The following is a 12,555-nucleotide window of genomic DNA, read 5'->3' as shown; positions in this document are numbered from 1 at the left end:
GGTCCCGCTCCAATAACAAGGTACAACTATATTTAAAAAATGACGCGTATACTGTTACTCACGATTTGTCGCATTTATGAAATTTTCCTTACATTTAGGGAAAAATTCTGTTATTAGTAAGTGGAGATAATAGAAAGCAATCCGTTTATCGAGATATTTCCAAAACATATAATAAAATAATAAAAATGTAAGCCAAAAACAAAATCATGCTTGGTTTTGTGTATCCTGGCAATCATGCTTTCGACGGATTCTTGCAGTAGCAAAGCACGATTGCGAAGGGAAATTGACAATTGCCAGTTTAAAAAAAAAACTAGAAGAAGGAACTAGAAAGCGGAGTAAAATATTGAATTTATTGGTTTAAACCTAGTGTCAAGATTGTCTGCCAAATATAATTCAGCGTCTGTAACCAAGAGTTCGTACGCAAATATAGAAACAAACAGGAAAACTCTTGTCTTGAGGTTGGAAGTGACACTCTCCATGGCTATAAAATAGCAAAAACCGAAAACAAAAGATAAACCTACGCAGTCTCCGTGATTAGGTGGGTAGAGTGGTGGACTAGAAGTTCTTCTACTATTTTGATGCCAGATCAAATCCCATCCCATCCCATTCTTTTTTTTTTTACAAATATTATGGAAAGTGTATAATTTTAATGTTAATAACAACCGAAACAATATAATAAGGAAGTAACTTATTGATATTTTCCTTTAATCGACGTATTTATTCAGGATTAGAGTACTATTGGTAACACTGGTTGTTTTCAGTTTATGGTCTTGTATGCTTACTACTCCCATCCCCGTCCTTAAACAGTAGACAATTTCAAGTAACTGCGGGTTTGTGCTGAGTCATTAACAGAAAAAAAAAATACTCAACATGTAGCCTTTCCAATCTTAGGACCAAGCATGACCTACAGCGAATGAAATAGGAAAGCTTGTTGTCATGAAGAAAGGAAAAGATGATGTCAAATTATTCTTTTCCTTCTTTAGAGTATTGAAAGTTCTTTGGTTTGGTAACAGTCATACTTACAAGTGCAAGAAATGCGATCATACTTATAAGTCTTGTAGGGAGTAAAGAATACTTTCTTTGAACAAAAATAAATTATAGAGATCGTGGTGTGGAAAATGAATAGTTCTAAAGAATAGATTGTGTATGAACGTTAATAACCCATTCGTCTAATATATACAGTAGCGTGAACAACTGATATTAAAAGGATACAACAAACAGGTATAAGCTATCAACTAACTTATTAAATTTTTGGAATGACAGATTATCACCTCACGTGTCGGTGTAGGTCTATTCGTTTTCACATTCGGGGCCGCGGTGGCTCAGTGGTAGAGCGTTCATCTCTGGTGTATGGAATCCTTGGTTCGATTCCAGATTGTGCCTAGTGAACTTTGTGGTGGAAAAACACCGTGTGTGTGAATTTGGTCGGGTTTCTGCCGTTTCCTCCCACTTTCTTCATTCCACCCTTTTTACTCATTTCTCATCATCACCGTCTTGTTGAGCCTGACCGTCGTATATTTGGGACGTAAAACTTAAAGATTTCATTTCATTTTATTTTCACATTCGAGCGACGAAAGAAGAAAGTGTGGTAATAGCGTTAAAAATTGAATTCGAGATTTCAATGAATTTAAGTATCATAGCCCCCAACATATCAGTAAAATGGGTTTTCGATATTTGTCCATCTGTTCGTCTCGCTTTTACATGCACTTAACTAGAGGCCATGCCAGTCAACGTATCTCGACCAATTTTAAACATAAGGTTTTTATAATATTCTATCATTTCAAACGTTCCTACTGCACCTAAAAATAAAGGTAGTTTATAGAAGAATGAAAATTTAAAATAATTCAATTTTCTCAAAAACAGCTGTAACAATTTTATTTATTTTTTATAAATTAATATTTTATTAACAATCCTACACCGTAGTATGAATCATCGCTCTGAAAAAAAATTAAAAAAAAGTGTAATTTACTCTATATATTGAGTTCTTTTCGTACAATTTTCTCAATCAGATTTCATAAATAAATATTTCACTAATAACCTAACAATATGGCATTACTCATTCGTCATGTAAACATTCAGAAGGATGAGTGAAGATAAGGTTTTACCCATACAGTGATTTTTTCCCTCGACGGTTTTCCCGTTAAGGCCTCAGAGTGTGTGGTTCATATTTCGTAAAGAAATGTTTCAATAATATAATATAACAATATTGTATAACTCGTTTGTCCCGAAAAAATTCAGAAGCACTGGTTCTTCTCAAGGGTGTTTTTTTTTTTTTTTTTTGACAATTTTCTCTCAAATAACTAAGACGAATGTATTCATAATTCATTAATAATCATTTCAGTAGTAACCCTACAATATCGCATAACTCGCTTGTCTCGGAAAAAACAATCCATAAGAGGTAGTTTATTTTAGGGTGATTTTTTCCCGACGGGGATTAAAATAAAAACTTTAAATGCAGAACTCCTTACGTGTTTGGTACCCGTGAAAATTCTGTGTTCAGATTGGATACTAGTATGTGTTATTTTTGATCATTTTTATATATCTCCTCTCCACCAAATTGCAGAACTGAATTTTAATTTTAATGGTATCGGAAGTGTCACTATTCATTTCAGCAACCCCGAAAACTATGGATACGACACTAATATGGATCATCTTCGATAATTTCTATATTTCTTCCCCTGTCCCTACGTAGCACCACCAATATTAATAGATACAATTCATCTCAGGCCGAACGTAATCTAAATGCTAAATTTGATCGAGGTCGGTTGGATGGTTCAAGAGTTATTAAGTCTGAAACGTAGTCTCTTCCATTTTTACCTTTCCCCTCTTCCAAGTTGGGTGGCTGAATTTAAATTTAAAGGCAATTGGAAGTGTCACTTCCTCTCAGCGACGAAGAAAACAAAGAAAATTATAGATTCGACACCACGTAATATGTCATTTTCCATCATGTATATATATATATATATATATATATATATATATATATATATATATATATATATATACAGCCGCAGATCCAGGATATGATCAAGGGAGGGGCTAAACCATAATTTACCGCTTTATCCAGTGTAAAGTAGGATTGAAGCCTATTTTATCCAGTGTACAGGGTGGCCCAAAAGTAGGTATACAGTCTCGTACTCAATTTTATATAATTTCTTATTGTTATCAAACAGGTAGACCTAGTTTCTTTATTATTTGTTCTTAACGTCTTTTTACTTATAACTTAAGCCCGGAACAGTCGAAGCAAATAAATCCATAAACTAGAATGTTATACTTGATCAATGCATGGGGGCATACCTACTTTGGGGCCACCCTGTATACCTGAGCGTCAAGGAGAGGTTCTAGCTTCCATAGTCCTCCCATTGGATCCACGCCTGTCTCCTGTCCCTGGCCCGAACCTCATATATGTTAAAAAATTTTATCGAGATTTGTCTGGTAGTTCAAGAGTTACGAGGTCACATAGTTACTTTCATTTATTTATATACTAACAGACAGGGACGCACGCAGGGGGTGGGTCCTGAGGGTCCGGACCCCCCTCCCCCCCGAAATTTCGACTTTTGTGTAAATTTAGCCTAATTTTAGGGGTAATTTTTAGGAATTTTAATATAAAATACCCTCATATTCAGTTTGGACCCCTCCCGAAATAAATTCCTGCGTACGCTACTGCTAACAGAATACCCATTCTTCGCATGGAGGGAATACGTTCCATTTTGGGCACAAAGGAGAGAATTTGGATTTATAGTACATCAGAAGTTTTACTGTTCGTCTCAGCAGCCCCGAAAACTGTGGATTCGGCAGTCATATAGATCATTTTCGTTTATATATATATATATATATATACACATCGGGTGTCAAAAATTCCAACGACAAACTTCGGGAGGTAAATCCTCTCATACGAAGAAACAAAAACGCTTAGTAAACATGGATCCGGAAACGCGTTGTGTCGGAGATATAAGGCGCCGAAACCGTGGGAAATGAATCTTCAAAGGCGTATATTTCAGAAACTATTCAACGTAGACGGTGCGGTTTGAAAACTCAACAACGAAGTCATACCTGCTCTTGTTAAACATGCATGTTTCATAATGTTGCAATGCCTGTGGAAGGGATTCCCCAAAGGAGCATAGGGAATTTCGGATAATCTGCCGAGTGAAGATGGCTCGAAAGTTGTATGAATGGACGACTTCCTCACCTGTTAACAGTACTTCCTTGTACCAAGACGATAACTCAAACGGATACAAAATGGTGGACACATATATACCTGCTGTATGTGGTTGCATAACCGCCACATACGGATGGTGCCCAATAATGAAGTTCGGAATATGAAGTACTGTGAATATGCAGTCGAAGGTTCGTAGTGAGGCACGTGCGGTGTTGCTACAGTATAACACATGAAGCAGAGTGATTGAAATTGTGAAAACACTTAATGCAAAGGAAAACCCCAAATAGCACGATAGAGAATACAGTCAGCACATTTCCAGATATGAGTAATGTTTAGCAATGGCTGCAAATATCGTTATTGAGTTGAGTTGATTTTGAGTTTAACGTCCCTTTTCAGCAGCGATGCTATATGAGACGTGGACCTACTGATTAACGTGGAATCCGAACCACATGAGATCCCGCCGGGAAGAAATATCGTTATGTCTAGTGAACTGAGTGAATGTCACTGATGAACGAGACTCAATATTAAGTACATTACATGAATGATCTGATTAAATGTATAAGAGATTTGTGATTTGAAGTCATATGCATTATCTTAATAAGTCTGCAACCGTCTACCTGATTTCAATGGTACTTGTTCCTTTCACTTGTTGCACCGTTACGTGGATAAGCAAGGAAGCAACAGAAAGCAAGGTTCCACGTTGACGCGCCGTGTCGCGGGGTCAATCCCCACTAAGAGTCCAAGCTTTGGACTCAACAACCAAGAGATGGATCGGATCGCATTTGAAACTTTAGGTCCCGTCTCCATATAGCGCCGCTGCTGAAAAGGGACGTTGAACATCTTAACAAATAAACAATCAAACAATAAACAATTGTTATAAACGTACAATTGAATGATACTGTAGTGCGCGAATGTGATATCTAAATGAATTGGTTTAGCTCGTTAAATTAAATGTAAGTCCTGCTACAGTTTCGTTTTCTCTTCGGGTACCCAAGCCGCTCGTGTTAACGGATTCCAAAATATGTAAACAGAACAACAAACCACCTTCATATTTTATACCTTGTCTTTATTCCTGCATTTAAAGTTACATCAAGATTGTCTTCGTGTCCATTTTGTTAAGTCTATAAGGCGAGGACGTTATTACAAAATAATAATCATAACGTCATACTCTTCTCATGTTTATTTTTGCTTACAATGCAACTGCTGGAGCCTCAAATCTATACGCCTATTCCAATTTAGCACACCAGAGTAGATTAAGTGTAGAGAGAACCGGGTACGATCCTTGTGTTCAGTAGCCGATCTTGAAAGTAAAAACTGGAGGGGAGGGGGTGTCAGTATTTTGCTATGTAAAATACGTAATTTGGACTGCGTTTTGGTATTTATGACATTAGTGATTTTCTAGTAACGCAGCAAAATTGGGGGACCAAGGCCCCCCGACCCCAGCCTAGATTCGCCACTCTTTGTTCAACCATTCTGAGTGGCTTTCTTTAGTTTCACAAGTTGAATGCTAAGATGGTACCTCTACAAACGCTCTGGCCGCAAGATCGCCTGCATTTGTGTCTGAACTTTAGTCGTCGGATGTAATTAACTCTCATAATATGAACAGATTTAGGCGGCATTCAAATGTACACGCAGTCTAACTCTGGAGGGTATTGTCGATCTTTAAAAACAAAAATAACATTGATTATCATTTTACTGTGTGTAAGGAAATTGGTTTCTGGTCTTCTTTAAATCTTAAAACATGTAAGAGGTATTTCAGTTTCACACGATAATTTTAACTGAGTCCAGAATATTCAACAAAAAGACATTGTCCTTGAAATGACAGTACATAGCGTTTTTCTTACGTCCAAAACTGTTTATAGGAACAAAAATACGATAGAAGAGATAAAATAAACATTGACTAACAGAGTCATGCTGTTAGTGGGATTCGACTCTAAGCCATATGACAGACGAGCACCTAAAGAAGCTAGTCTACCGAAGACTGACGTGTATTCTGGAAGCGACTGTGCTTGTGTGCAGTGCTTACTGTCTGTGCTTTATAAAACACCGTAGTGGGAAATGGAGTTTACTTGGGCAGAATTAAATGATATGCATCTGGCATATGGTGCAGCTTTGGGAAACGCAAGGGAGGCACAAAGACTATAGAGAACGTTTTCCAGAACGACGGTGCCCCAATCACACTACATTTACGTCAATTGATCGGCAGCTGCAAGAATCAGGTACCTTACATATTCACCGGCCTGATGCAGGAAGATCACGAACAGTGAGAACACCAGCATTTAAAGAGAATGTGTTGGACCAATTTGAACAAAATCCCTCAACAAGTACGCGGGTCGTTGGACATGTGTTGCATGTTCAGCACCAGCAAGTGTGGAACGTCCTATATGAAGAACATCTCTATCCATATCATCCTCAAAGAGTGCAAGTTTTGCGTCCTACAGACTATCCCAAACGATGGTACCTGCGGCAGTGTGTGGAGAATCCGCAGTTCGCGTGGCATGTTTTGTTCACGGATGAAAGTAGTTTTACTCGTGACGGATGTTACAATGCTCATAATAGGCATGTGTGGGCAGCAAACAATCCGCATGCAATGTTTCGCACACGAGGTCATCAAGAACGATTCACAGTTAATGTGTGGGCCGGTATAGTGGATAATGTCTTAGTAGGACCTTATGTATTACCTCCACGACTGAACATGCATACTTACAGTGTATTTCTTTCAGAGGTACTCCCGGAACTGCTAGAAAATGTCCCCCTTGCAGTCCGGCGACAAATGTGGTTCCAGCATGACGGAGCTCCACCCCATCGGCCGCGGCGTGTTCAAAATGTACTTTCTGATATGTTTGGGAATCGATGGATCGGGCATGGTGGTCCTGTAGCATGGCCTCCTAGATCACCGGATATGTCACCTATGGACTTTTACCTATGGGGACACATGAAGGAGTTGGCCTACCAGACACATGTGGAGAATGAATTGGACCTTGTGGGAAGCATTGTCGAGGCTTCCGCAAGAATTCGTGTTAACCGCGACGTTTTTCCTCGTGTGCGAGACGTAGTGTTTGGACGCTATCTCTTGTGCATTGAAGTCAATGGTTCACATTTTTAGTAGATTTCGTGACGTTGTAAGGTACAAGTGAATTACAAACACCATTTCCTGTATTCACTCGTCTTCTTCTGTTTTTGTGCTTTGTGTATTTTATTTGTGTGCCTGGAGGTTATGCTTTACAGCATTGCACGCCACCAACTATGCCACTAATATGCGAATCACATTATCGCTGTTCCCAGGAGGTCATTTGTCAGCTGCTTCTTACGTATGTTAATACTATACTCCACAATGTTAATACTATACTCCGCATATGTTAACATACATTTGTCCACGATAATTTATGTACATTTTGATAGCGGGTTTGCATCTAGTTTCAACAGCTCTCAATCACTCTGCTTTATGTGTTATGCTGTAGCAATACCGCACGTGCCTCACTACGAACCTTCGACTGCATATTCACAGTACTTCATATTCCGAACTTCGTTATTGGGCACCATCCGTATGTGGCGGTTATGCAACCACACACAGCAGGTATACAGGTGTCCACTATTTTGTATCCGTTTGAGTTATCGTCTTGGTACAAGGAAGTACTGTTAACAGGTGAGGAAGTCGTCCATTCATACAACTTTCGAGCCATCTTCACTCGGCAGATTATCCGGGAATCCCTATGCTCCTTTGGGGAATCCCTTCCTCCGACATTGCAAGATTATGAAACATGCATGTTTAACTAGAGCAGGTATGACTTCGCTGTTGAGTTTTCAAACCGCACCGTCTACGTTGAATAGTTTCTGAAATATACGCCTTTGAAGATTCATTTCCCACGGTTTCGGCGTCTTATATCCCCGACACAACGCGTTTTAGGACCCATGTTTACTGAGCTTTTTTGTTTCTTCGTATGAGAGGATTTACCTCCCGAAGTTTGTCGGTGGAATTTTTTGACACCCAGTATATTTGGATTTAATCGGCATTGGAAATGTCAATGTTCATCTCAATGACTAAGAAAACTATGGATTCGACACTAATGTCGGTCATTTTTATCATTTTTTTTTATTTTATTAATTTTATTTATTTTTATATATCTCACTTCTCGCCCTCCCCTAAGTTCTACCGTCAAAGTGAAATGACAAAAAACATCCCAGGCCCAAATCTCAATTATGTTGAAAAGGACTTCGCACAATCCTAATGGAAATTGTATTTCTTTGGAATTACTTGAAACCGTGATATATTGTAGATATTGTGTACCTGAGAAAAAAGTCTCAGTGGGCGCAACCACCAGTCACTGACCGTTTGGACACTACAGGGCAACTTTCTTGAAAACAGCCAAAGATACCGATATCCTGGATTTCGGTCAAAATGACTGAAACCGTGACATGTTGTAGATAATGTGATCCTGATTAAAAGTCTCAATGGGTACAACCACTCATCACTGACTGTTTGGCCACTACAGGGCAACTATTTTGAAAACAGCCGAAAATATCGATATTGGCGATTTTGATGAAAAGGTGATATTTTCTAGATATTGTGATCATGAGTAAAAGCATCACTGGGCACAATCACCAATCACTGACCGTTTAGGCACTACAGTGTCATTTTTTTGAAAACAGCAGAAAAAGTTATTCTGGATTTCTGTGAAAATGCCTTAAACTGTGATATGTTGTAGATAAGAAAAAGTCTCAATGGCCAAAATCACCAATCACCGACCATTTGGCCACTACGGGGTCATTTTTATTAAAAATAGCAGAATGTATAACGATATTATGGAATTTTGGGGATATTGTAAGAAACCCTGAAAATGTTAAGATATTAACAACCCAGAAAACCCTGGACAGGATGACCAGCTCGGGCCAAACCTTTCGAATGCGAACAAACTCTCCACCAACTGACGTCTCGTTACTCGGTAGCCACAAAATAACACTTTTTCTGATGATCACGACATCTACAACATACCAGTTTTGTTCATGTTCACCGAAATAAAATATCGTTATACCCAGTTGTTTTTAAAAAATCTGGACCTGTAGTAACCAAAAGGCCAATCACTGATATGCAAGGTTTTGTTGTTTTCAAGTGAAGACGTGTATCGGAATCGACTTTTCTAAAGATTACGAAAATGACCTTCAAAATTGTGTATCATGTTAGGTTTTTTTCACAAATCACGAAAATGTCAAAAAAATTTTTTTTTTAAAAAAAACGTCTTTTTAACCTGTAGACGCCTGCCAGGGAATTCATATCTTGACGTTGTCATCCCTGGTGCCCCTCCTAATCGTTGCAGAGACATGAGCAACCCCTTGTTAGAAAGCTAATAGAACAAGTAATGCAACGAGCTATGTTTGGTGCATCTGAGGTCCCATTCGTAGAAGAAGAAGAAGAAGGAATTCGAAATATTTGTAAAAAAAAAATGCAATTTTTTGAATTTCCGGCCACGCTGGTAACACTGTTAGTTTCTACATTGGTAAAAATTCACACGAGTTTCTTACATAGTCATATCAACCATATAGAAAAATGAAAGCCGTAGCTACAATAGGAAGCGAGGGAAAAAATCAAAGTGCAACCACCGTTCATAACACTTTTTAGTTCATAAACATTCATTTTGTTACCCCTGGCGCTTCCTAATTGTCACAGAGACATCATCGACATTTTGTTGGAAAGGTAATAGAGCAGGAAATCCAACTATGTATGTTTGGTACCCCTGAGTTCCCATTTGTAGAAGAAAAAGAAATTCGAAATGTTTGTAAAAAAAATGAATTTCCGGTTCGCTGACAACACTGTTATTAATCAAACGCTGATCAAAAAAAAATTAATACAAGTACCTTACATAGTAATACCAACCATATAGAAAATGAAAGCCGTAGCTACAATAGGAAGGTAGAAACAAAACGAACTGCAATCACCTGTATAAAAATTATAATTTGGTTTGTATGCATTCATATTGGCAACCCTGGTGTCTCCTCCACTCCTAATTGTCACACGGATATGAATGACATCTTGGTTGGAAAGCTCATGAAACAGGGAATGCAACGAAGTATGCTTCGCACCCATAGTCTAATAGTCATAGAAGAACGGTAAGAAGAAAGAGAAAAAAGAAGATAAATATAAATGCATATTTTAATACATACATACCTAACATTCGTCACCGGCCATCCCTTGAAACTTCCTCTTTTTGAATTTTCGTTGGTGTTCTTCCGTACAGTCTCTTTTTAACATCCAGCAATAGTCGGCCATCATATGGACAGTCCTTGGTTCTCTTTTCCATCACTTTAATGTCCTGATGGAAACGCTCGCCATGTTCTTTCGTAAAATCACCAAGATTGTCAGGAAAGTAATTGAGATGAGCATGAAGAAAGTGAACTTTGACGCTCATGTTGCAGCCAAGCAGTTTAAAAGATTCCAACATCTCGTCGATAAAAACGCTGTAATTTGCATCCTTCTTGTTCCCCAAAAGGTTTTGTACCGTTTTAATGCCCTCCGGTCCCTGTCTGACAGGGTTGTCTTTCGACCACTGTTGCGTTTTGCAGACGTTGTTTGCCCATGAATTGTGTATGCCTTCGTGACAGTGGACACAGTGCCATTCGATATCCCCACAATGTTCGCCACTGTTGCCACTGAAGCCACTGTGGTCACCAGACGGGCACCAACGATCATGCCTCTTTGGAAGTCTGTCAAGTCGCCCATTTTACTGCGCCACTTTCACACCACGACACTCACAGTTGAACTGGTTACTGCTGACAGGAGAGGAAGGTCTACATGACACATTGAAATAAAAAAAAACGATCGGCAACCGCAACACGTGTTGTACAGTCGAGGGCCAAACTTACGTGTCCTGTATGAAATGTTTTCAATTTTTTTTGTCTACCCCTGTATATTTCTATCTTTACGAGAGCTCCCTCGTGGCTAAGCGGTTAGCTTGCGCACCTTTGGCGTGGGAGACCCGGATTTCATGTGCTTCGGATTCCACGTTAAGCTTTAGTTCCACGTCTCATATAGCCTCACTGCTGAAGGGACGCTAAACTAAAAATCAAATCAAATCAATCTTTCTTTACGTCATGTTGACTGCCTAAAGTTGCCCATTTACGTAGATTTGGCGTTGGCTATGTAATATTTTACAGATGTATAACTTTCTCAGATCAATATTGATAATTTATATTTAGAGTAATCGGCTTATTTCTCACAGTTAACATAAAGAACAACTCCAAAAATGATGAAGATACTCAAATGTTAATAAACAAATACACTATAATGCTTTCTCACGTCAGTGAAGCATCACATCCGTAATTTTTATCCAGAAATCTGGCAAACATAACAGCAATGTTTCACACTCATCTATAGTAGGTCAAGATCTATCATTATACCAAACTTTAGTAGGGAGCAAAACTTCAAAGTGAATCCAGATTTTGTCCGTTGCTTTCGAACCGTCAAATGGTCCGTAATGAATCTAGGCAGAAGTGTAGTTACTTCACCTGCATCTTATAAATAATGGAATATATTAAGGTTTATTTATCTATTTGTAAATATTTCTGGGCATTATGAATATCTAGATGAGGGATGGCGTCTCTCGGCGAGCACACTATCCCGGGAAGAGGAGAAAGGAATGGGAAGGAATTAAACACTCTGGGACCTGTACACTTGGTATCATCCCGGCATTTGCCTGGTGTGAATGAGGAAAACAGAGGAAACCTCACTCAATATGACTGTCCTGGAATATGGTAAGGCTGACGAATCACCGTCTTTAGTAATCAGCTTTGATAACATGGCTGTTAAGAACTCACAAACTCACAATAAGTAGAGATTGCAGAATCCGACGTTTTGAAATGGGTTCTAATGACTTAGGCTTTCTTCTGTTTTCATAAAAATTAAGAATGCTCATTATGAAAATGAACTTCGTTTTACGCTAACACATCAGGTTTCTTCAGAAAAAGCGCCCAAACATTGGAAAACTACGAAATTTGTGTATTTAATATATATATATAAAAGTTTGAAACTCGAGATAAATAGAATGTTCAGGGTGATTTAAAATCGGAAATTTACATAGATTTCCAAAATATAACTACATTTTCTGTAGCATACTTATTATTTTTAATCTACAGCTAAATTAGACATGTAAGTGTTGATATCTACATACATATATTTATTTTTTTAAAAAATAATGGAAACCGCTATGTATCAATACTTTAATTTTTTCTGTTAAATATCTAAACATATTTCCGCAATGCTTTAATCGCCACTGGTGTTGTTTGTAATATTTATAGTAATTATATTAGTCTATGGTAAAAATAGAGAATGTAATCTTAAATCAATAAATATTAAAATTGAGAAGATATATTTGTCGCTCCATATTTCCTAAATATTGAAGTCA

This window comes from Thermobia domestica, chromosome 17 (genome assembly GCF_964235325.1).
Source record: "Thermobia domestica chromosome 17, izTheDome1.hap1.1, whole genome shotgun sequence".
NCBI classification, from domain to species: Eukaryota; Metazoa; Arthropoda; class Insecta; order Zygentoma; family Lepismatidae; genus Thermobia; species Thermobia domestica.
Note: the sequence above shows the minus strand (reverse complement) of the source record.